A 27,651-nucleotide genomic window follows, 5' to 3' on the forward strand; every position below is an offset into this window, starting at 1 on the left:
AGAGTGCAACCCAGGGCACCTGTACAGGCCAACTAAGGAGGAGATAAGAGCTGTGGACGAGGCGGCAAATACTGATTTGGCAACAATTGCTGGAGGAGAGGCTGATGGCACGCAGTCCACTGCCACCAGTTCAGTGGGGGAGGCAGCAGAGCAGCCACAGCCCCCCTCAGTGATGTGGATGTGCAAGCGGAGGAGTACGAGGACATTGACGGCACAATCCATGTCGAATGTCCCAACAAACCAAGACCCCCATCCACCCCCGCCACTCCCCACAGTACACACCGTCCAGCCCCATGCAGGAACCAGGGGTACAACTGCGGAGTCCGCATCTGTCAAGCATCCCAGAGTCCAGCCCTGCAACGACCCACACAGCTGCAGCACCCTCCACCTCCACAGCCCCCACTCACATGGAGGCACGCCTGTTGAGGGTAGAGGCCCGCCAGGACTCACTGATCGAACTGGTGTGCCAGTATGTGGCCGAGGGTGAGCAAACACGCCGTGAGATACGTGAGGCGACCGCTGGAACCATTGCGGCCATCAATTCGAGAGCCATAATGATACGTGACAGTTTAGGGGCCATCACACAGGTCCTTATCAGGATGCTGGAACACATGCAGCACCAACAACCTGCACCGGCGGTGCAAAATCCATCCACCTCCACCCCATCGACCACACCTGCAAGCTCGACTCCCTCAAGCCCTGTGCAGATGAAGATGCACAGTGCAAGGCACACAGAAATGCTGCCCCCGATAGAAAAAAAGTCTGAAAATAGCCGGTCCAACCACATCATGTGTGGGATAAAAATGGGTGAGGGGGACTTGGTGTTGGTGGTGTAGAGGGGATTATGCGGTGCTCATTGGGTAGTATGGGGCGTGTAGGGGGTATGGGGTGTTTGGGGTGTTTGGGGGGTATGGGGTGTTTGGGGGGATGGGGAGGGGTTTTGGGGTGTTTGGGGGGGTATTGGGTGTTTGGGGGGTTTGGGGGGAGAGGGGGTTTGGGGGGTTTGGGGGTTTGGGGGGAGGAGGGAGGGTATGTGAGCGGTGGAGGGAGGAAGCACTACATTGTTATTTTTCTTAATACACCCGTAGTGTTCAAAATTATTTCACGCCTGGACATTGTTCATTTCGTGTGTGTACATTTTACTCATGACAGCACACAGTGCCCAACTCCCCACACACCATGTGTCCATGTCCACACGGTCCCAGTGCTCAGTGTAGTACCGCCACATAACCATCAACGTCCCTGTGGTTCAGAACTATTCGTCAATCAATGATCGTACAGCACGGCCATCTTGTGCATCACGTACTGCCAGGGGTGCTGCTTCTCCTTCATGATCATCCTCATCATCCTCACCCAGTGCATGCATGTCAATGTCAGGTGGCAGTGGTACGTTTCTCCGGATGCACATGTTGTACAGCATGACACAGACCATGATGATCTTTGCCACCTTCTCAGGCCCATAGAGGAGTGTTCCACCAGACCTGCTTAGGCAGCGGAACCGTGCCTTCAACAGGCCAAAGGTCTGCTCAATCACAACACGGGTACGGGTATGAACCCGATTGCACTCCTCTTTGTGCCTGTTCTTTGTGTTCCATACAGGGGTAAGTAGCCACGGCTTCAAGGGATATCCTCCATCACCCACAAAGAGGTATGTGTGAGTCAATATCTAAGCTGACATCTTTAGGATTAACAGCCTTGGCTGCAGCTATTTGGTGTTCACATGCACATGTCCCTGGAAGTATGCACACAGGTTCATTTGATGCATTGTGTACTGCATCGTGGTCTACCAGTGTGGATTGCATTGTACAGATGATGCAGGGTGTCCACTTTCATGTGGATGCAGATGTACTGTGGATGCGGAACGATGTCTTGCCACCCATTATTGCAGTGTATGCTACTCTGTGCCTAATTGCACTAGCGGCATTGGCACAGTTGTGATCATGTTTAATCATGCATCGCTTCACATACCCATGGTGGCCTGCTTGTGCGTCTGGCATGTTGTCATTGATGTGCAGCATTGGTCTTATGTATGGCATTGATGTGTCATGTTCAGGTTGGGATGTTCAGGATAACAGTGTTTAGTTCTGAGTGCATTGTCCACTCACTGCCCAATCCCACCCAGGTGGAGTATGCACCCCCCCAATCCCACCCAGGTGGAGTATGCATCCCCCCAATCCCACCCAGGTGGAGCATGCATCCCCCCGAATCCCACGCATGTTGTGTATGCATACCCCCAATAACACACAGGTGGAGTATGCATCCCCCCAATCCCATCCAGGTAGAGTATGCACCCCCCAATTCCACCCAGGTGGAGTATGCATCCCCCCAATCCCACCAACGTGGAGTATGCATCCCCCCCATCTCACAACCCCACTGCACTGCCATGGCCCAGTCAGGCAACTTATCAAGCAGCCAGGTACGTCGTCCAGCATGTCGCTCCATGTAGCGGGGTAGCGTGGAGTTACGCAGCACCATAGCATCATCTGTAGATCCGGGATATCGGGCGCAACAATGTGTGATGATCTTGCTGGAGTCACATACCATCTACACATTGATGGAGTGATATTGCTTGCGATTGCGGTACACCGCCTCATTGCCATGAGGGGTGCCATTTCTACATGGGTGCAGTCGAGGGCACCAATGCAATTTGGCATGCCTGCCAGTGCATGGCAGCCTACGTTGGTGTCAGCGAGCTCCTGACCAGTCCGTGGTAGGGCAATGTGGATGCTTGGATGCTTCAGGAGGGCATCAAGCACTTGGGTCAGCATGCGAGAAAAGAGCTGTTGTAATATGCCATGCAGCGGCCCCACTGTGTGCTGGTAGGTGTCTGTGGCCAGGAAGTGGAGCACAGACACTACCTTCAGTAGAGGGCGGGTGGCAGTGCGGATTTCAATCAGGCTGACAATGTCGATATGTATCATGTCCACTATGGTGGTGATGGTGTCCCGGTCCAACCGGTACAGGGTGTGTATCTGCTCAGGGGTTAGATTGAATAGACTGGGTCTGATACGAGGGATTGGTGGCTGCCTACGTGGTACCACTGGCTGCACTGGTGGAACTTGCTGGGCCTGTCTCACCCTCATTCTCCTCCTGTGTCTCCTCTGTGCTGCCTGTTGTTGTAGTTGTTGTTGTTGCTGTTGTTGTAGCAGTACTGGCATGTCCTCCAGCCCCGTGATTGCAACAGCTAGTGGGATCATTTTGTTGTAGGAAGGGGTGCAGTTTGTGGGTGTGCTCCTTTTGTACTGGGACATTCTCCATTGACTCCACCTGTGGTAATTGTGTGAAATTGTGGCAATTGCCTACTCTGCAGGTTGCTATTTATGGGTGGTCCGCGATGCCTGTATTGCCGCTGTCGTGCACTTCCTAATTACCACCTTCGGGATGCTAGTAAGTGCAGGCCCGCGTAACTTGTGAAGTCCTCCTGTTAGCGGCATCCCGGTATTTACGCTGCAAAGGGGCATGTGTATGCACGCATGCCGGTAAGAAGGGGCACGGTATGGGTGTTGGCGGTATTGGTGGGTTGTCAGCTCCTAATGGCCTGGACCCGTTAATGATGCCGGTAATGCCATTTCGCCTTCCTTATTTCATTACCTCCATACTCGTAATGAGGTCCTATGAGTTACGATTATGTTATATTGATAATGAATTTCATGCTCAAAAATCTATGAATTAACAGAAATCAGTCCGAAAAAAACCCCCATCAATTAATGTTTTATGAATTGGTCTATTAATCATTGCTAAAGGGTATTTTTTCAGTATGTTTTGGTATTGTTCATTATTAGACCCTGGCTTTTTGCAAGCTCTAGCTGTACCTCCTTTTCTTGTTTTGGTCCTTCCGCCACTCTGGGGGACAAATAGCACGCCCTTCTTTTCCACAGATCCTGCTCTCCTGGTGGTTCCCTCCCCTGTAACTCAATAATGTGTAGCATTGGTAGAGTATTAAAGCCCCCCTTCATCACCATGTTGCATGAACGTATATGTTTATGTGGTGCAGTCTCAATGTCAGATACGTCTGGAAAGCATACCACTATTTTTGCATCTAGATAAGGTGTCTTGTTGCTGTGAGAAATAAAGTCTGCACCTCTGGTATGCGTTGGTCACTTCACCATGGCGATAGCCATGGGAGTTGAAGTGCGTCTATGAGCCTCTCTAGTAATGGTGCATGCTGTACTGGTGTGCGGTCAGCACACAGGAACCCCCTCCTTTTCCAACGTTACAGTCCTGCGTGTACTGTTGGCATCATGGAGGCAGAGTCAGAATACACTGTTACTGTCTCATCTCATGAGCTTCAAGGCTTAAAGTGATAAGATCAAAGCTACCAACGCTGCCACTTGTGCTGAAAAATACACAGGCAATGTTGTGCTTTTCACTATTTAAAAATCTGTCTTTCTTGCCTTCACTACTGCTGTTCCACTATGCCTCTCACCCCATGTACTAATCTATTAACGATGACCCGTCAATGAAGATAATTATCAACCCTCTTGGGGCATTTTCCTTGACATGGGATACCTCATCATGATACTTATTGTTGTTGTTGCAATCGTGCACATCATCTCCTTCTTTCACTGGTTCTGCTATGAATCTGGTTGGGTTTACCACTCCGCACCTTACAATTTTAATAGATGGATTTTATATGATTACCTCAAAACTTGATGCTCTCTGTGTAGTCACGGTACTTTGGGGTTGTTCAGTGATGGAGACTAGAGCATGCTCAACATGTAAGGTAACTGAACAACTGATAGTTGTGCTGGCAGACTTCTCAGCTGCAAAATCTGCTGAAGCCAATGCTTGCTCACACAGGTAATGGCCTCTCATTACTGGATGTAATATTGCACTGTATTTTGCAAATGGTTTGTGTACCATGGTAGTTTTCTGTGCGAGGACAACCATCATCACTACTCCATTTGAATGGAAGAACAGAAAGTAACCTTCATTGTAATCAGGGATTCCTTCAACTGGAGCTGTACTTATGGCTAGCTTCAACTCATCAAAAGCTTCTATCATTTAACCTGTCCCTGCAATGTTAATTTTTTCCTTCTGTGCTTCTTTTAGTACTTTTAAAAGTGGCCTGACATACGTTTTGTAGTCAAAGACCTATGCCATACAGTGATTGCAAAGCCCTAGGAATTGGTGTAATTATTTCACTGTCCCTGACCTACATGTTTGCATGATTGCTTCTGCTTCTGCTCCCTAGGGTGTCGCTTTCCTCCCTTATTTTGCAATCAACTGGCCTATGTATAGGACCTCTTCTTGACAACATTGTAGTTTCTCTTTGCCCACTTTATACCCTTTTTCTGCCAGTACTCTCATCAAGTCTCTCCTAGATTCTTCTTTTGTGGTGCTACACACCAATATTTCATCCACATACTGGATGATTGCACTGTCAAGTTGTACGTTCCCCAATTCCATCTGAAGCATACTTTTGAAGACCGAGAGTGATTCACAGTACCCCTGAGGTAAATAGGAATGTTGCAATTGAATCCTGCAGGAAGTGTATGAGGTTAAATACTGAGAATATGTATGCAAGAGAATTGAAGAGACAGTGTTCTTTAAATCAATCACTGTAAATTGTTTAGCTGTAGATGCTACATAATATTGTGGCTGGATTTGGCCCAAAAGGAAATTCTGCCTCAACAATGTTATTCAAGGGGCATAAATCCAGTATACATTTCCACAATCCCTCTGTCATCATTTTCATTGGTACACAGATGTGTTGTGCATTGATTCTGAAGGCAATAATATCCCCTTTCACAGCAAGTCAACAATGGTGTCATAGATTCCCTCATCAGAATCCTTCAACATGGGATACTGTTTTATTTGTGGTAAAATGGCTCCTTTCTTTAGTTTAATTTTGACCACCCTAGCCCCTTTAACATACCAACATCATATGGACTGCTGATCCACAGTGTGCTCGGCACATGTGCCAAATCCTCTTGAAGAAAAAATTGTGCTTTCTTCACTAATTACATGCTCTGATGGATTTCCCTGCTCTCAATTTGTAACTGATATGTGGGACTGATGCTAAACTTCACTTTGTCATCAGAGTCTTCGTCTGTAAACAATTTTTCATCTGTCAAGTCAGTCAATATATGTGCTTTGTCAAGCAGTATTACTTTGTAACAATGTAACCATTGTCTATTCCATGCAAAATGACTCTGCCTTCCCTTACTACTGCTGCTTCTAGCTCAGTTGTGATTATTTGCCCTTCTTCCACAAACATGGGTGCTTCTGGTTGAAACAAAAATTATGTGGGTAAACTCAGTATTTTATCCTGTATTCTTGAAAGCTATGCTAACAAAATGTGTACCCTATACAGGAATACTTCTGGGTTTAATGGCACTCTTCTTGGTGCCTTCTGCCCATAAAATTCTGTTATGAATTGTTGCACATTCACATAGTGGATCCCTGGAGGGGAACTTGTTATTCCCTTGTCAGTAAATTATATTGTCATATTTAGTTTACTCATCAATTCTCTCCCCAATATGTTGACTGGTGTTTTATGGGAATATAACAGTGGCATAGCCATGGCATATTCTACTATGGTTATGTGTAAGTTATCTGTAAAAGGAATCTTTATCATTGCTCCATAAAATCCTTGTGCATCCATGGATATACTTGAAATTGGGATTTTCCTTCTCTAACACAGGATTGGGTATCTCCTGTATTCACTCAAAAGGAAAATGTTGCGTCACCTATGGACACCCGACCATTGGTTGGTCTTGTGGGTCTGGTGTAAATTGATAGGATGGGAAATATCAAGTCTTTCTGTGGGCTGTCCTATTTGGATAAATATTCAGTCGCATACCAGTAAAAGGATTCCCTCCCACTACTGTCACACACCCTATTCTAGGTGTAGGTGCCTGCAGCAAAATGTTCATGTTCCATGGTGTCACTGCTGGTGCCTTTGCCTTTATCAGTCTTTGAATTGGTTCTTGCTGTGTTAGAGGAGGCATCCACTGCTGTATTTGTGGCATTTGAGCCTGATACTGCATGTGATCTTGGGCATAATATATTGGTGGTCCTTTACTGTTTGGTGGGGGGTATACTGTCCCCCCTCATGTGTCTACAGGTTGCCAATTCCGTTGTATGTCTCTGCTACTTCTGCACACACGTGAGATATGCCCCATTTTTCTGCATGTCCAAAACTGTTGTGGTGGCCCTCCAAATCATGGTGGCCCTCCATTAAATCCTCCTCCTTGCTGTGCTTGGAATCCAACCCGTCTAGCTTTGGGTGCAAACACTCATCCCTGGGGGTAATATTTATCGTCCCTTCTTCCTGCAAAGTTTCCATTTGGCCCTGGTTGCGCATGTTGGGCCTCCTGCACAGAATAGTTTTCTCTTGTGTTTGTGAACATGGACCCTTCCAATGTCAGTTTCAATAGTTTCTTTTACACTGAATTTGCTTCCTCTATCTTTCTTTCCTCAACTTTCTTTGATATGATATGATATGATATGATGTGGCATTTATAACGCGCCTATACACAAATGTTCCAAGGCGCGATAAGGCAACGGAGGGGAACAGAGGAAAGACAGAGACAACAATCTTACTAGGCCAGGTGACATTGAGATTGCGCAGGTTGAGGGGGTGGGGAAGGGGAAAAGAATGAGTAGAAAGGGGAGGGGAAGGGCAGTACATAGGAAAAACAGTAAATAAATAAAACCAATAAATAAGAACAATAAATAAGAAGTGTTGAAAGCTGGTGGCAGGTGAAGGGTAAGTGCAGACATCAGGTGTAAAGTGCAAGGGTAGACAGGTGTGCAACTGGAGGGGATGGAACCTAGGCCCGAGAACAGAGGGTAGCTAGGTGACCAGGGCAGTTTCAAAAAAGAGATCTACCACCAACTCGTTGCTTGGAGAAGCAACTGACCCTGAGGGAGTTGGAGGTGGATGAGTAAAGCACTTGAGAAGGAAGATATTTATGAAGAGAGAGTTGAAGATATTGAGGCCCCAGAAGGCTTTGTGGACAATGCACAAGGTCCTCGCAACCACATGGATCCAGTGCAGGAATTTCAGTCTTTGAGAGATACGATCCCTGGGCTTGAGGGCAAGGACAAGTCTTGCAGTACTGTCCTGGATGAGTTGGGGAGAGTATACGCAGACGGATTTAGAAAGAGGCTGTAGTAGTAGTCCAGCCTAGAGAGAGCCAGAGCTCTGGAGTCAGTGAGCTTCTGGGGGAAGGAGAGGAAAGGAGGAGTGCCACTTAGGAGGTGCAGCTGGTAGTGTGACTTCTTAGAGATGTCAGAGATGTAAGGAGAGAAGGAGAGAGTGGAGTCGAAGATGTCCCTCGAGGTTTTTAGCCTCACAAGTGGGAGCAGGAAGAGGGCCAAGAGAGGCCCAGCCAGAGATTGACAGGAAAGGAGGAAGCTGATGTGCTGATGAGGAGAATCTCAGTTTTATTGGCATTAAGGCAGAGATCCATGCTTCTGCTGTTTTAGTTCATAATGGTGAACAATAGTCAATTGTATTTCAGGACAGAGTTTTGCCTATATTTCCACAATCTGCTTTAATTTCCTGTGCAGCTTATGGGGGATCACTGTATCAAAATGTGATAAAAAATGATTATATATTTGTCGAATGGTTCCCTGGTCTCTAGTCTCCATTTTTCTCTAATATCCTGTATATAAGCAGCAGGGTCTTCATCCAGTCCCATTTTTGTGTCATAATTGCACCCATAGCTGATGTATCTGGGTATTGTATTCTGAGTGCCCTCTAAACTTCTGCTCTGCAATTATTAAAAGGTGCCCTGCCATGTCTTGTGTTTTGGGCTGCCATTCCGGGATACCCTGCCGACTTCCAAATGTATTCTGATTGTTTGCCCAATATGGCAGCAAACAGAATTTTTATGTTACCCACTGCTAGCGTCATCACAGCTGTCATTCTATCCAACTCATAGATCCACTTCCCCGCCCCTGCTGTAAGGGATGGCAATTTATAAATCAAGTTATTTGTGTCTGTCGGTGGCCATGGTATATATTGTGCTAGTCCCCCCCTGTTTCTAATGAATTAAAATGGTTTATACCTGTTCCCCATCAAACCATGGCAGAACCCTTTGTCTTCATCACTGTGACTGTCATGCTTACTCTTTTCTGTCATGGAATATTTATCAGCCTATTCACATTTTCTCTTCCAAACCGTTTGAGCGCACCTTCAGGCATCTTGGATATTGAACAGGTTCTGGCCTTAATGCTACTTCCTCTATCTCTGTCCACGCTACCTCCCTCCCTGTCTGGGTACATGTGGACAGGGCTTGCGTCACCTCCTCTTTGCTCCCTCTCACTTTTTTATATTCAAACATTGTATTTTTGCTGTCTTCATACTCTTCCTCCTCTCTATCCTCAAAATCTAGTCATCCCATGGGATGTCTCGTATATGTCCCTGCCATTACCTCTTCCCTTATGTCCATGCCATCCTCTGGCTTGTCTGTTCTCCAATTTCCCGTTGCACCAATATCACCCTTTCGGCTCCTGTCTAGACTGTAACTTCTCCTTCTCATAACACCTTCGTCCCCTTTATCTGATACTCTGAGTCTGCTCATTATGTCATCAACTTCCTTCTAGTGTCTCTCTTAGCTCCTCTCTCTTTCTCTTTCATCACCTCACTTTCTCTCTTTCTTTCTCTTCCTGTTTCCTTTCTCTTTCTCTGTCTGGGAGTGTTTGCCTTTAAGTATGGCATCATTTTTTTTTATGTCATCTCTCCCTACTTCTTACTGCATCTTGCTGTCTCTCCCCCCTCTCTTCCTCTGTTTTCCTTTTTTCTTCTAGTATCCTCTCTCTATGTCTTTCAGCTTCTTGTTTCTGTTCCCTCTACCCTTCTTCTTCATTCCTTTTTTCATTCTCTGTCTCTTCCTTTCTTTAATCTCTTTCTCTCTCTTCCTTCATTCTTTTCTCTTCTTCTTTCTCTCGCCTTTCTCTAACTTCATTTGCATTCTTTGTAGAATCATTGATGCTCTTTCCATCCAACGTAAGCATGATTTGTCCTCCCACCCATTCATTGGGTACGAATGCTGTCTCACTTCTGTCATCTTGCCTGCCCCTCTCTCTCTTGACCTCTTCCTCTGCTTCTGTTAACCTGTCTTGCAAGTTGTGATGCATGTCATATTCTACATGTGTGGACTCTGGTCTTTGTCTATTTGCTGTCTCTCCGCATTTAATGTTTTCACTTCTTTGTGCGGGAGGTGCATATGTGGGCCTAGTGTATACTGCCAATGCTTTTAATATGTGTAATGGTATAATCCCTGTGCAGTTGAGATCTGATCCTTACTCTATGAAAGAGGAGCAGGAACCATGAGTGTTATACACCTGTCATCATGCTGATTAAGTATGCCTCAACTATGTCTTCTCCTCCAATTAAGTCCTAATATTGGAGCAATGACTTACATAAAATAATAATGGGGGTGTCCCCCATGGTAATAGTTTCAGAAATCAATTTACCAATTATCTGAAATTGTACTTCAATATTTGCTCACCTTTTTATTTCCTATATATACCCGTCGCAAACAATGTTTCCCCTCAAATTAAAACATCTGCGTTTCTCTCTGAGACCACACCTCCTGCATCACTGAACCCTTCTGAGCAGCACCATGAATGCCATACATGGTCCAAGCAGCCCCACCTCGCTTCTCCAACACGGGACAACACTTCTAGGTCCACACCACCATTTTCCATCTTCCACATATACACAAAAAATCTTCATACATAAGCCCGGTGCCCTCAATGATCACAACAATAACATACAGCTGTCTTCTCACTCTCTGTGAGGGATCTGTCTCTTTTTATTACTGCCCCGTAACAAAGTTTACCATGTAATATTTCCCAAACATTATTGGAAGATATCTATTTCTTTCATTATTCTCTTATTTCTTCACAATCACATAATATACAAATATCTCCTCCCCCTGTTTTGCCACACCTATGTCTAATTACATTCATGAAACTGCTGAAAGTCTTTGGTGTTGAGTATCACCTATCAACCAAAGACCATCCACAGCCTGCAGTGACTGGATAGGACTTTTCTTCTAAGGGGGCTCCCATCAACCCTTCTCCGTTACGCATGATCACGCTCGTCAGAGTTTGCCTCCATAGTCCTCGTGGTTGCGGCAGGGAATCCTCGACAATCCGATGCCACTTAGCCACAAACAGACCAAGAAAACCAGACTCAAAAGAAGAAGTAGGCAAAGTGTGTGGCAAAACCCTGCTTTTTTATCATCCAAATAAAGAAGGGACAGCATACAAGCATTCAAATCTTGTGACTCTCAAAATAATAATTAAAAACAACAGTTTAAATACTACAAATATGTCATCAGTGATGTCATAACAAATGTTTCAAATAGTCTAACTGACCACTTGTGCCATTACCACAATCTTTACACCTAACAAACCTAGTTACATAATTGTTGCTCTTTACAATAAAATATGTTTTTATTCTTATTAGCACATTATGCATGTACAGTTGACACAGGTTTCAGCCTATTGAAGGTCTTCTTCAGGGCTAATTCATATTGTCCCTCTCCTCCATTGGACCTATCAGAGAGTTCTGGTATTTTTCATGAGGCTTATTCCAACCTCTCCTGAAAGTATATTTTTTATATTGAAAAATGTTCTATGGTGTATCACTTCTATAAGTAGATTCAGAATTTGGCCAAAATGTCACTGAGTTTTCTCAAAGAGCATTCCACTTCCCTCTAAATCCCTTAAAAATGCCAAAATATTCCTTACTGGCCTTTTACATTCCATTACAATTTCCAATCTGTTTGCAATTCAGTGGTATATCATACCTTTAAAACAATGTAAGGAAACTTCTTCAGATTCTTCCCATTACGACTTCGCGTTCCGCATGGTTGCTGTCCGTGAAAGTGACCATGCAGAACGCCGATATCTGAAACCTTAAAAGAAATGTTTGGAAACCTCTTCAGGTTCTTCTAATTATGACTGTGGCATTCTGCTTCATGTATAAATGCATATATTACCTATTGTACATGCTTTTCATATGGGGTGCGTATGTGCTTCATTTCTAATACATGCACTTGTTACTGCTACAACATTAGTTTGACTGATTTTGCCCCTTTCAGCTTAAATTGTCTCTATGGCCTGTTGCACTTGCCTGGGATGAGGGTGGTACGTTTCCACAGTGAGTAGCATTTCTCACCTGTGCATAATTGAGCTGGGGAGGGGCAGAAGCCGTAGATGGTGCATTCATCTGCCTCCCAATAATGGTTTCTAATAACCCAAGATCTCAAGCCCACCAAAACCAACACCTACATGTTGGGATCCTTGTGCTGTGCAAATGGCACAGCACCATTGAGCTTACCATGCTACAGCCCCCGCCCTCCCTGAAACGTTGGGCTATGTTAACTCGACCTGCCTGACCTACAGAGCTGTGGCGGGACAGAACAGGGCACATTTGGTAAACAGCGCCTGGGCTTCACAGTTAAAAAAGGCCCTGCTATTACTCACATAAAGCATTTAACTGTTAGCACCTGCATTCATATGCATACATTTTTAGGCAATTGAAATTGAATTGTGATGTGGGGTTAGTACTTGCATGCTACCAGAGTGATTGGAAGGGTAGATTGGGGATAGGAGACCCCTCATTCTCACAGTAGTCCTTAAGTGGTTGCTTTCGGGCTTAAAGGAGAGAGTTAACTGCTTGTAATGTGGAAGATGCACTAGAATAGTCTCATTAGAATGTGTAAAGTTGTATGATGCTGCCAACCTAAATAAGCTTGCCACTCCCTCACTGGTGCTGAAGTGAGCACCTCTCCCAACATTTGAAGGATTAGCCTTCACCCTCCGAAATGTAGGTTTAGCTGCACCACTGTGAAGTACATAAACACACACATGCACACACACTTAATTAAACACTTGGCTACAGCATATACACAGATATTAGAATCCTTAACTGGAAAACAGGCACTTGCTGGGCTGCAAATGCTATGTTTTCACAGTTCTGCTGTCACCCGACAAAAGCAAAAGCCAGGAATCTGCAGTAGATGGATATGTGGACACAACAGACTGTGTCACACTTTCCCAATTTCAGCCTCCCCTCCAAAATCATTATTTTGTCAACTCTGTATTCAGGAGTGGTGCTGTTACTTGCCTGATACTAGAATGCTTTTCCTGGGGAAAGGCAAATGCATGCCTTTGTCTTTAAAACAAGAGTCCCTTCTCTGAAGTACTCATGCTGCAAGCAACAGCTGAGCAAAGCAAAAGAGGTGATGGATGTAAGGTTTAGAATTAATCTAAACCATTGGCATTGCTCTGGGTAACCCTCCAGACCATTGTTCTTCGCCTGCCAAGCCATCGCAAAAGGGGAAAGACCAGATGCAAATCAGGCATGGTCCCACCCCAAAAAGAGTGGTCCAGCCCGAACTGCTTGGTCACATCCCTTCTGACAAGCCCACAAGCGTTCCCAGACCTGTTTCGGCGTTGTTGGGCCTCATCAGTGAGGAGTAGCTTCGGTCTCTAGGCCCAGCAGGCACGGGACCCACGTCTGGGCATACCCGTCCCACTCAGGGTGACTAAGCAAAACAAAAGAGGTGATGGTTGGAAATTTTTTAATTAATCTTAGTCTCTGGCATTGCTCTGGACACCATCCAGAACATTGTCTTTCTCCTGCCAAGCCATTACAAAAGGGCAAAGACTGAGCTAGGTTGAGGCATGACTGCAGGTGTAAATAAAAGCACAGTACTGGACGTCATTGATGTCCATTGGGCATGCCTTTTTTTGTGCAAAACTGATGTTACACACCTCCCATGCCAAAAGGGCTATCACTCAAATACGAAACTGAACAACTGAAAGATGGTTGAGCGGAAAGTGAGGAGAGGGAAGGGGTGGGGTGGGGAGGGAGCCATATAACTTTTCAAGTGGAGGGAGATAGTGAGGGGGCAGACTAGCAGGGGTTAATGGTGTGTCCCCTGAAAATGGAGATAGAAACTCAGTGAGGGGAATGAGATGCTGGAGGGATTGGGGGAACACAAATTCCAGGGGTGTCTTCTAGTAAGTGAGGAGAAATGAGGTGAGCTAGGCAGGGCAACGGGTTGCCGGAGATATCCATTGCTGAACTCCTTTTGAACAAAGAACAAAGGGAAATGAGAGTTATAAAGTGGATATATTTCACACTCCACACATGCAATTTCCCATGGGGTCACTTGAAGTGTAACATTACACAGTATTTTAACTTCAGTGAAACTTACCCATTCAAACATCTTTCTGAACACTGGACATGTGTTGTATTGCCTGAAAAGCACGGGGAACCCCGACCAGACATTTAATAACTGTGAATCTCCAGGGAAATCTATGACATCTGGTTAACCAACCATGCACATGATGGTCAGCCTATTTCAATGTGACTAGTACTCCAATACTAAAGAAACATGACATAAAAAGAGTGCAACCCAGAACTGCCTTTTTTGAAATGTTGAAAACTGTTGGATACCTTTTTGACGAAAATTGGTTCGTGGAACCCTTCAATGTGCCTGTGCGGATTACACACATGTTATTCTCTGAGAGCTGTACAATATCATAATAAAAAAGATCATGAAGACTTGTATTTCACCTGCTACTCAAAAGGTTACATTAGAAAATCTGGCGGATTACAGTACTTGCCATCGACATTTGCAACGGCGACTCACACCTGATGCATCCTTTGCAGCAAATGAGACCTGTTGCCTTGTCAAGTTACCTCTGGTTCATTACAGCTGTTATTATGTCTAAAGAGAATCTACCTGCACCTGTCCATTGTCTCCACAGTGTAGCACTGGAAGGAAACTGCACTGCCCAAGGTTTTGCTCAAGCTGAGTGCTTCATGATATATGGTGAAGTGAATGCTCATCTACACTTTGAATTTCTTGATTCTTACAACATTTGATTGGCAACATAGTTGCCAACATGACCCATTCCAATCTGAAGGTGCTTATCCAGACCTGTTTTTTCCTTTGTATTCTGGGACTTGTAGTTTCACTTTTCTCATTATAAAACCCAGAGTATAAGTCCCAGAATGCAAAGGAAAAAAGAGTACTTGCCTAAGGACCTGCAAATTTAAATGGGTCATGTTGGCGACTATGAGTATACAACATGAACTTCTGAGTGAAGAGCGGTTATGAGAACTTTGTTCAAATTCCACTTCCACTTAAAATGTGTGCCACACATGTTTATATTATGATGTCACAATTGCAGATATAATATGATATGGTGTGGCATTTATAATGCACCTGTACACAAGTGTTTCTGGGCCCGACAAGACAAGGAGGGGGAAACAAAGGGAGGACAAAATAACGATCTTACTAGGCCTTGTGCCATTCAGATCACGCAAGTGCAGGGAAGAGGGAAGGAGAGAAGTGCTAGGGCGAGGGGAATGGAGAGGTGCAGTTAACTCACAAGTGCAGCCAGCGGGTGGTCAAAGTGCAGAGAGAAGCGACTGTAGGGTTGCAGATGCAGACCCTTTATTGCTGGGGAGACCAGAATCAGTGCAAGGACAACTGGACATGCAGCAGCCTGGGCCCGAGTTCAGAAGGTGCCCAAGTGGCCAGTGCGCGGAGCAGTCAGGTGCATCAGCAAGGGAGAGGAAGAGAGAAAGCAGAAGCAAAAAAGGAAGGTCTTGAGATGCTTCCGGAACCAGAGGTGGTTCTGCTCAAGTTTGAGAGAGGCAGGGAGGCTGTTCCAGAGGGAGGCTTCAGCCGAGAAAATAGATCTGCCACCATCTCTCTGCTTGGAGAAGTGTCTTACCCTCAGAGAGATGGAGGTGGATGAGCAAAGAGCTCGAGAAGAAAGATGTTTTGTAAGAGTATGTTGGAGGTAGATCAGTCCCATGCCCCAGAAAGCCTTGTGGATGATGCAGAGGGTCATGAACTTGCAGCCACGGGGAGCGTTGAAGAGATCTCAGAGCTGAAGAGATATGATGCATTTGTTTGCGGCCATGGACAAGTCTTGCAGTCCTGTTCTAGATAAGTTGTAAAGGTCGAAGATTATAGGCAAGAGGATTTAGAAAGAGGGTGTTGCAATAGTCCAGCCTAGAGAGGACCAGAGCTCTGGAGACAGTGAGCTTCTGGGGAAAGTGAGAAATGGAAGAATACCTCTGAGGAGTTGCAGCTGATAGTTTGACTTCTTAGAGACATCAGAGATTTGAAGAGAGAAGGAGAGGATGGAGTCGAAGATGACACTAAGGTTTTTAGCCTCACAGGAAGGAACAAGAAGAGGGCCAGAGTGGGCAGGCAGAGAGAGAGAGAGGAAAGGAGGGGGTGGATGTCCCAATGAGGAGGATCTCAGTCTTACTGGCATTAAGGCAGAGATCATTGGTGGCACACCATTCCTGAATTGCGGCCAGTCTGGTATGAGAATAGAAGCAGAGGTGGCTGAGGGGAGCCTGAAATAGAGCCGAGTGTCATCCAGAATAACATTGAAAATTGGTGCAGAAAGTAGCAATGCGATGGGCAGAGTTGCCAAGTAGTGGTGGAATAACCAGGGAGAGAGGTTAGACCCCTGGGGAACACAAGTAGAGCGAGAGATAGAAGAGAGGAATTACCCCAGTTGAACCTGAGCAGTTCAGTCAGTAATCATCTCCGTCAATGTGAGCCAGGCCATACTTTCTCCAGTCACATCCGTGTATTACCTCTTAGGGGGGATATTCATTTCATCAAAATTAGTTATGACCTATTGCCAGATACGATATGCCACAGATACTACCATATATTCAGCACATCTATATAGTGGACCACAATTAATAATAATTATTGAAATATCTCAAACTTTATTTTATCCCTTCAGGTACAGGGGACCAAGGACTGAGCATTGTGTTAAAATGTGTCTATGCGTCTCCACCTGGTCCTTACATAAGTGCCAAACATGCTTGTCTTGGGGATGCCTCTCTAATCCCCCGTATTTGGCAGCACTGGTAAAATGTCAAACTGTTTGTATATTATAAAACAAATCAGTGCCGGTAGCCTTCATTTTGTTAATTAAGTAAGAGGAGTATCTTTAAACATTCCCTGTTGTGAATATATGCAATATTTGTGCAACGTGGATAGATGGTCCAGTGATTATATTCTATCATGCGTTTTGGTTTTTTGAGACATCTCATTTATACAAATAGGCACATCCTGAGGATGGTCACAAACAAAGCCAGAATTTAGGCAGTGATTGCTTACCAAAGTCTCCATGTGCCTGTATCTTGTGCTCCATGTGAATCGCTTCGAGTGGGCTATTGCGTATGCCAACAGAGTATCAGGGGCAGGCAGAGCAAATCTGTTCTTCACACACAATCTGCATACTGCTTCCTTCAAAAGCGATATCAAGAATTGTAGGCCAAGCTCCAATCGAATTGCCTGGACATTAACTGATCTGGGCAAAGATAAGAGAGATCGAAGAATTCTGCCTTCCAATTTGTTGAACCATGAGACTGCCTTTTCAGGCAACGTTTCTAGTGCAGATAGGACTGCAGGAGCAATTGTTATAATCTTTGTTTCAATTCAATCACCCCAATATTTAGCAATAACCTTCCTTAAGGTGACCAATTTCTGCCAAGCTTTGGAAGATATGCTTTCTGCATAATGAACATAGGGTGTGGTGCCTTTATATAAATCCCCAGGTACTTATATATACTGGTCTGCTCCAGTATGGCATCACCCATTTTCCACTGCTAATTCTTAGATCGATGAGCATTACGCCCTATAACCATAATTTGAGATTTTCCAAGTTAACATGTAAACCATTAACTAAGGCAAGCTCATGCAGTGCGTTTAGCGGGCGCTGCAATCCCATCGGTGTTCTGTCTAAAATGACCCTGTCATCATATTTGAAACCAGGCAGATCAACATTTCCATAGAGTGTGGGGAAGTTATTAACATTCTATAAAACCTGATACATATCTGCAACATATAAATTAAACAGCAACAGGCGAGGACACAGCCCTATTTTAAACCGATATTCGTGTTCAAAGGCTGAGATAGTACTCCCTCCCGAGATAACTTATCCGAACCGTGGTATCATTATACAGCAATTTTATAAAGTATAAAAGGCAGGGATTAATACCCCACATAGTCAATGTTTCCCATAATTTGGTGTGGATAACGGTATCAAAGGTAGAGCTGTAATCCACATACCACAAATCCAAAGACGATGCCAGTTATGCATAGTAGGTGTCGGCTATTAAGGTTGAGAGAGGCCAGATGGAATGGCTGGTGTCAAGCTCTTTCTAAAGCCTGTCTGGCTACGATGTAATATGCACTTTGTAGTTGCTCATTCAGACAACATGCTAACAGTAGATTGGCAAAGTCTTTGCCCCACAATCTAACATAGCAAGGAGACAGAGGTTTTCCAGCAGTGTTCGGGGACCCCTCTTATGGAGAGGTATCCATATCGATTCCTGCCATGATGGAGGAATGGGGCCTTGTTCACAGATATACAGAAACTGTTCCTTGAATGCTGCTATAACCAAAATTTATAGTAAGATCTAGCTTTTGCTGCACATTTCTTTTTCTCAATATCACACGTAGCTAAGTATCGCCATATTCTTTGGAGCTGAAGTCTACGCGCTTTTTTCCCTCTTTGCAATAGCTAAATCAAGCGTGCCTTCTCCATTCCTTGTCCCAGCGTGGACCAGCAGACATCTATTTGAGTTTGGCCATACCGCATTCATCAACATGCTCATATCCCAGGCACAGTCCTTCAAAGTGTCAATCAGTGCATTCCCATGTTGGGAGACAAAGCGGTTCTATTGCCTGTGGACCGCATGAAACGACTTCCCTGTACCTTGACCGTAGGAGAATATCTAAGGATGTCATGTTGGCGGTTTGGGAGATCTGGGCACCTTATGTAGAGCATGACGTGATCACTTATGGCTACTCAGTTTTTTTTCATACTCGGGGACAAATTCATAATAATGGGGTTACCAAAAACAAAGTCAATGCAACTACAGTGAATGTCGTTGGTCCACGTGGTATTTTCTTTGCTATCCGCCTCATGTAGTGGGTACAGCAAAAATGTGGCCAACATCACCAACTGTGCCCCGCCCTTTTTCCCAGAGCATGAAATGTGAATCGGCCAATCATAGCCTTTTAGGTCCAAACTACAGTCAGCGTTAAAACCCCCATAAGGTTTGTGCCCCCTTTAGGATTCTGGATGGACAATTCTCTCAACACATCAGACACTACTTCCATCAATTCGCCTGTCATCTCATCCCCAGTGAGCCACCTGTCCCTTTGGGGACGGTGTGCAGAGTTGTTGTGAGAAAGTTTGGATGACCTCGAACTCCCCTCCATGGTGACAGGGAATGAACACACTGTGGCCGAATGCATAGACCTCCTTTAGTCCGGCCTGCCAGAGGGGTACAGGTAAATTGAAGATAAGGGAGTAGTCATCCATACTGAATGGGGAGACTAACAACGTTTCCTGAAAGAAGAACAAATTCACATTCATTAGCCTTTTCAAGCCCCTTGCATCACTTAGAAAAGAGTGGTGACCACGTCAATTCCAAGATATATGGGTCTCATTACACGGACGGCAGTAACCATGGCGCTGTTAGCGCCATGGTTGCCGCCGGTATTTTACTGAGTCCGCCATGGTGAATGGCGGAATTACCGCCCTATTCCAAGGTGTGTGGGGGCGGTAATTCCCCATTCACCATGGCACTTCCCCATTCCCATTTTTTCCCCCATAGGGCTCAATGGGAATGGGGGAGGTGGTAATTACGGTACTGCAAATTGCGGTACTGTAATTACCTCCTAGGTCCCTTTGCGGGTCCCGTCCTTAACAGCTGGTAAAACCAGCCGTTAAGGTAGGGTCCCACAAAGGGACCTCGTAATAAGGCGGTAAGGGTTTACCGGCACTGGTACCCTTACCGGTACCGGTACACCCTTACCGCCATCCGTGTAATGAGGCCCATAGCCTCAAAGGAACTAGCTTCTGATTTTAAGTGATGTCATTGATGCTGCTTTGTGGCATTTATCCAGCTGCCCATCATCCTGATCAGTGCCCATTAACCATTAAGCTTTTTAGCTAGGGCATATGTGTTATTTAGCTGTGCGGCGCTCGTTACTTTTGAATATAGAGCTGTTGCTTGAAAAGGGCTCTGAGTTTTTAAGGACTGATTGGCAGACTGGAAGACAAACACTTCAAATCCTAGTTCATAAAAGGCGTTTACATGTTTACAAACTAGTGCAGTCACCACAAGTGATACAAAGGTGTCAAGAACCCAATTGGCTGGACTGTCCGTTGTGGGGAGTTCGAGTCTTTCCATATCTCCTGATGTTATTATATAGATAGGTCTGGTATTAAATGTAGAAGCTCCAATAGCTTTGGTCTGTTAAACGGGCTGGTACTGGTGGGGTCGATTTCAATGATGTGTACATATTTAGAACCTGCATGCCAATCTATCATCTGCTTGTGGCCTTGATAATGTTGAACGATGTCATGTGTAAAGTTAGCCCCACATAGCCCTATCTCTCCATTTGAATTTGCCTTGTGGCAATTCGTGATCAATGAAGCCGATGAGATTTGATCTACATGCATGACTTTTTTGAACTGATGACCTGTGATCTAATGGGCTGGATAAGTTTGTTGCACATATTTGTCTTGATGGGGCCCTTGGGCTGTACCCATTCATCTAGTGGGCCCTGTAACTTTACTTGTCTTGTATTGTCCTCCCCCAAATCGTTTATAACAATATAGTGACCTGCATTTGTTGACATCACTTCCATGTCCCCCACTTTCTTTACAATTTTATATGTGGGAAGATTTTGCGAGTCAACTAGTTTGATTTGTCTGCAGGGTTGAGGAGCACGTTTTGTCCGTAGTCTCTTCTTCGTTTGCACTGGATAGGATAAAGGAAATTGTCCAATTAATAGGGCCCCCAGAGCCGACTCCTCAGATGTTGCTGTGATGTTTACCTGATCTGGGTGCAACACTGTTAGGGAGCATTCTCAGAAATGTGCTAATTCCCTCTACCTTAGGGACCCGCAACAGCTTTGCTGGATTTTGAGGACTTGTTTTTTTTTTTTAACCTGGAGAGATTGAGATGCTTTTTCCCACTCTCTCATGTATTTTAATGTGATTGTGAACACTATGTTTCTTTTGGTTATGGAGTCTGACAAACTCCATAGGCATCATCTTTTACATTGTGTCACACAGCACCTTCAGTGCAGTGGCACAGGGAAGTCTTTCAGATTTCCCAAAGGTTTAAATACCTTCTCTGGGATAAACTACTTTTTCTCAGAGCAGTAAAGTGAAATTGACTTTACTTACATAGACCCAGCACACACTATCTTACAATACTATACCTTTGTCTAGCTTCTCATTTTACATTTTTATGTTACCCGTTCCTCGATGAATGGCTGGTAGCAGTGGTTTATTTTATACTACCGTTATGGGATTTTACCGCGGGCTACGTTTGCAGCCACGGTAAAGCACCCATGGTTGCCATTTTTGTCAAAATGGCCCTGGTCTTCTTTTTTAGCCATTTATTTGTGGAGAGGTCCTTCTTGAGATTTACTCGGCATGCCAAACCAGGTTTGGTCCCTTTGTTCATTTTGCCTTTGGCGGGATTCACAAGTGAATCCTGCCTCTGACTCCAGGTTGTCTGGCGGGGGCAGGAATCAAGGGAAGTGCCCGAAACTCCCTGTGCTTAGTCTCCTAGGAGACAGGAAAGTACTGGGTGACTGACAGCTAGGCTGGAATGAATGGGAGCAAGCTCCATAAAAGGCAAGGCTTTTTGGCTTGGAAGGCAGAGTCGACCCCTGGATGAAGGAATCCAAAGTAGAACTTGAAGAACACGCCTGCTGCAACTCCTGGACCATCGGTTTGCCCAGCAAAGCCCTGCTGCTGTGCTGAAACTCCAAATTCGTATCGACAGAGAAGACCCTGCAAGGATGCCTTCTCCCTTTGAGTTGGTGGGACCAATCAACTTCAAAGTAAGCCACCCGGACATCCTCTCAAAGCTGGTCGAGTTTCCACTGCAGTCGCTGCTGGAACCAGATAGCCAGGCAGAGGAACAGCAATTTGTGTGCATTTCTTTTAAGCTGGCTAAGAGCTCAAGGAAGGTCCTCCGGAATGCAGGAAGCAGGACTGACCAAGCCTGAGCCCCTCAACAGAGTGCGGGACCCCAGACTCAAGGAAAGCCCATCTCGACAGCCAGGCACTGTGGTGGTGCTATTTGCAGTAGATGCGAGAAGCTGAAACATCGAAGTGCCACTTGTTTGATGATTGCCGGTTGCGAGCGGTGACCGTCCCATTGCAGTGCAGCAGTCCCCAGACGTCCTCCCTCTTGTCCCCACAACTGAAGCCCAGGAACAGCGAGATCTGCAGAGCTGCACAGGAACAGAAGTCATCTGCTGCACTTTTTCTTCAACCTGAAGTTACTCTAAAGTGTAAAAGAACTTATCTCTTGTTGTGTAGCTACTTGTTCTCATTGGGGACTTGTTTGGTTGCATTGAACTTCTTTACCTTACAATCCTAATCAGCGTGTGGCCCTACTTTGATTTCTTCTATTCTACCAAGACGTTTAAAACATTGTGAAAGACTTTCTACTTACTTGTAAGAAGTGCTTCAGTTTACCTTGACTTTTGCTAACTTAAACATTGGCTGGCCTGGCTCCCTGAATGACTCTTCTGTCCTCTGTTTACGTTTTTTTTTATTGCCTTCCTTAAAGGAAAGGGTTAAATGACTTTTCATTGGGGGGTTATTGAAAGTACTTACCTGCTTTAGAATCAGTGTGTGAATACTTGTGTATTTTTGAAGTATATTTGTGTGTTGCTTTATATTGCTCCCTTCTGAAGAAGGCTTACTATAACTGACTGATGAATACATTAATAATTGTTTAATCAAGAAACCTTGGGCCGCATAACAAGGTTGGCGCTCCCGTAATGAAGGGTGCCGGTCCGGGAGCGGCACCCTTCATTACAGGAGCACTGATTACGAGGTTCCCTTTGCGGGACCCGGACCAGACATCTGGTAAAACCAGATGTCTTTTCTGGGTCCCGCGAGGGGAAGAGGCAGGTAATAACGGGCCACTTGTGATATGCCCATTATTACCTCCCTCCCCATTCCCATTGACCCATATGGGGGCTCAAATGGGAATGGGGAATGGTTCCTGCAAGGAAGAATTACCGGGTCCTCCTATGTCGGAATGACCCGGTAAGTCCCCATTGCAGGAACCCGGTAATGGAGCCCGGTTTGGAGGCAGCCATGGTGCTAATAGCTCCATGGCTGCCTCCAAACTTGTAATGAGGCCCCTTGTATGTAAGAGTTTATTTGGACACTTGTTACTGTGAATCTCTGTGTAGCTCACATTGACCTCTCTTGAGATATGCCTGGATACTCAACCACACTACCAACCTGTCCAGAATCACCCCTAGTGATTTAACATTCTTAAGGGTGTCTATTTTGACTTCGACAAACCTGGAATTTACTGTACCTAGGGTCAAGCTTGGAGATCGGACTAGGGGATCCCACAATCATGAGCTTGGTTTTAGCTCTGTTTAATGCTAAACCATTTTTCACCATCCGATTTTCGATACAAGTGTAAGCTTGTTAATACACTCTTCATCTAGGGTGTGGTCTCTGGTCAAGGGGATGATACATTGTGTATTGCGAAATTGGTGAACCAGATGTTTTCTTGCACCAGCATACAGAAGAAGGGGACAGTGAAAATGTTGTAAAAACAGGGCAAAAGGCTTGCTCTCTGCAGGACTCCATACTCAATCGGAATTGAGGCTGCATCGGCTATATCCGAATAAACACAACTAACTCGATTTTTAAGAAAAGAAGCTGCCCACCGCAAGGCTTCGGGGGAGAACGCAACCACTTGTTTGAGCCTGGTGACCAACAACGTTTTGTCAATCAGGTCAAACGCGGCTTAGAGGTCCAGCAGCATGAGCATAGTGGTTTCTCCCTTATCTATGTTGGATAGAATTCGAGATTTTGGTATCCAGGCATTGCTTCGAATACATAGCATCGAATGCCAGAGTTTCAAAATAAATGCATTGAAAAAAAAAATGAATGTTTTTGTAGGTAACCTTTTTTTTTTACTATAATGGATTTTAAGGGCTAAAAAATAGGGGTTGGGGGGACAAATGCATTTTTACGATGCATTTTTTTTTGAAAATTTGCCATTCTAAACTTCTGCATTCAATGCAATCACTAGGAACTGAGATTTTAATTCCAAAAGGGCTGTTTCTGTACTATGCCCTGCTCTGAAACCTGATTGTCGGCAGTTTAGGATAGGGTAGTTTTCTATATGTTTAGTGATTTGTGTGTAGGCAACTCTGTCCAGGATTTTCACCAGAAAGGCCAAGTTTGTGAAGGGCCTATAATTCAGAGGGTCCTCTTTGGGAAGTCCTGGTTTCTTTAATAGTGGTGTCACCCAGGAGCGTTTAAGTCCATCTGGTACAATGCTCTCTTTAAGAGAGGCGTTCACAAATTGCAGAATAGCCTCAGGAGGACATGTTTTAATTATGATGGCGGAGAAGGGGTCACCCCTACAGCTGGTTGTTTTCAGATGTTTCAGCACCTCTGTCAATTCATCCAGCTTAATAGGGGAAAATGAAAATTCCGGGATTGTGGAGCATCTGCTAAATGCTTGACAGTCCGGGATGTTACTTTCCATGAGTGCATTGTCCTTTTAAAGGCTAATATTAGCCTTAATACCCAGCAGTTTGGCACCCATGGCATCTTGAATCGCCTGACACCATGCTTTGTCTTTCACAACTTTGTTTACCTCAAGGACTGGTGTTAGTTCTTGCTCTTTGAGAATTTTAAAGAGCTCCCTGACCTCCGACCTTGCTGCAGTGATCCTTTTAATAAAGAAATTCTTCTTGGCTTCTAAAATGGCGACTTTGTACAATCTGACTGCCTCTTGATAAGCAGGGAGCAGGTCCAGGAAATTATTGATTTTCCATTTGAAATAATGGTTGCGCATAAGTATTATCAGTTTTTGCAGCACGGGAGTAAACCATGGTTTATTAGGGTGAGTTAGTTTATGTTTTTTCACTTTTTCTGGGGTTAGGTGATTTGTAATATCGTCAAACGTTTTTAGGAGAATTTTAGAGAGTTACTGAGCTGAGTCTGGGAGCTGTTCGTTGGTGAAATGTATAACCAATGGAGAGATTTTTTTCAATGTAAACAGTTTGGAATTACGCCCCTTAGTAGGAGGAGAGATTTTGCTTTTATGTTTCACTGGAAAGATTGAGCAAATAGCAAAGTTAACAAAGTAGTGGTCTGACCAGAGACAAGGCACAGTGGTTAAATCTAGTATGGACACATTAACTGCTGCAAGCCAATCCAAGGTGTGTCCCAGATGGTGGCAAAGCCCAGAGAATCCATAGTAGATTACAGATCTGACCCTTTAGGATTATCTTGATGGCCAAGCCAGTGATTCAAATCACCTAAAACAATGAAACTGGAGTGAGGTTTGAGACATGCCATGAGGTGGCTGGATAGGGCGGTAGAAAAATATTCAGCATGAGAACATGGCCTAAATATTAGTAGTAGATTGATGGTAGCCTCTGCATTTATGCTTATCTTGACCTGCAGGGATTCAATATCTTCAAGACTGTTCATTGATTTCCCCAGATGGTGATATGCGATTTAAATATCAGCGCCACTTCCCCACCCCTCCCAGAGGCCCTATCCATTCTTAACATAGAGTAACCTTCCGGAATTGCCAGATTGAGGGAGGGGACCGCAGCACTATGTGCTCAAGTTTCAGTGAGGGCACAAATATCAATATCATGTTCTTCGATATTTGCAGCTATTTCGACAGAGTTTTTGATCATAGAACGGGTATTGAGTAGAAGACAGGACAAGTGACACAGTGGCAGAGCTGGACAAGTAGCAGCAACTATGCCCTCCTGGTCCCTGCTGTCACCCTTGTTGTCCCACTGGACAGTGTTGAGACCATCGATGGATACAACACTGGACCGGTCAGAATTCGTGAATTTGGAGTCACCCCCCCCGGGGGGCGAAGTGTTACTGTCATTTTTGAGTGTTTCCTGTTTCAGTTCGCTATCCCCTATGTGTAACCCAGAGGTGCCCATACTAGAACATGCAATGAAATCGTGAGTGTGCGAGAGCGCTTGTGGGGGTGCCACAACAACTGGAGCTGGCTCTGTGCTCTTACCATTGTTCCTCAATGCAGTACCACAGTAAATACGCACCAGGATTTTTTGTCTTCCTGCCTCAATTGCCTTGAGGACCTCGTGCAAACCCATGATCCATTAATGCTGGACAACAGCTATGCTGGGGGAAAGGCATACAAGAGCTTCCAGCCTAGTCTGTCACCTGACACAGACTGGCTAAGCCCATCCGCGTCGGCGCATTCACGCCGGGTTTCCCGGGGAAATTGCTTCCGGACTACAATCCTGCTGGGGATTGTAGTCCTGAGCTGCCTATTAGTATGTGAAATAATGCAAACAGCCTTTGTTTTTACCCGTATTGGTTTACAATAAGCTAATAAGCAGAAGCGAGTTTCTTCAAAGGCTAATGAAGTTCAGAGTTCATAAAATACATAAAGTTACTTCAAAATGACTGAGAACACTTTTTAAAATAAACACTATTAAAATATATGTTATTGTATCCTTTCAAGCCTTTTTTGAACAAGACGGCATGTTTGGAGCATGGGTGCCGAGTGAGGGGCTCAAAGCTATTTGCCCTTAGTATGAGGCAGTGCTGTGAAGGCCACGTGTCATCAGTATGGGCATAAATTAAAACTTGATTAACGCAACATCACAAGTCTGGTGCATATCTTGCACTCTGAGTATGTGGATAAAACACTTTTTTTACTCTGAACCATTAACATTGGCCCAGACCTATTGACTTGAATCCTAGTTATAGTAGCCTTTTCTAGATTGCCCTGCCTATAACTTGTTGGTGCTATTGATTTTGGATAACCTTGTCAATTCTCCCTTTTAAATTGCTGGAGTGCCATTTTGCTCACACTTCATTTTGAGCTTAACTTGTCCAGAATTGATTGGGTGTTATTGTAGTATATTAAGACTGTGATTTTCTGCTGCTTTATGATAGTGAACTGTTTTATAAATGATGGTGTAAATAAATGTATACTATTTTACTCAGAAACCTTGAATCAGTGTTTGTTTGAACCATAGTGATTGTTGTCCTTTGTCCTTTGTGTAATCTCTTGTACTACTCACTTTTCTCTTGAGATAAGTCTGGCTGCTCAACCATCGCTACCACTTTACTGTGTAGTGCAGGCTTGTACCAAAGGTGAAATTGTACTTACACCTGTAGTCTTAATTGTGTGTAGTGTTCCCAAAGGGTACTGCATATGATTCTGCCTAACAGTGGGTGGCCATCCCGCTCTACTGAGAGCTGTGAGCCACGGACAGAGATGCTAAGCCACTTCTTTAGTGCACTCAGTAGTTCTAGTTCTTCGGGTAGTTCTTGCCATCTGGAAGGCTGGGAACATCCTGTTGTGGGTGGATTTCCTACTCTATGGTGCAGTCTACACCCCCACTCTCAAGTTCATGGTTGCTCAACTGTGGTGCCTCTGCAAAGAAAATTAAACATATTGCAAGCATACGAGAGAGAGTGACACAGAGAGAGCTGCAAAGACAGGATGAGAAAGTAAGAGAGAGAGAGAATCTGAATGACACAAGGCTTAAGATCGTTATGTTGTCCTCCGTTTGTTTCCCACTCCTTGTCTTGTCA

The sequence above is a fragment of the Ambystoma mexicanum genome, chromosome 11 (genome assembly GCF_040938575.1).
Source record: "Ambystoma mexicanum isolate Mex_15411 chromosome 11, UKY_AmexF1_1, whole genome shotgun sequence".
Classification (NCBI taxonomy): domain Eukaryota; kingdom Metazoa; phylum Chordata; class Amphibia; order Caudata; family Ambystomatidae; genus Ambystoma; species Ambystoma mexicanum.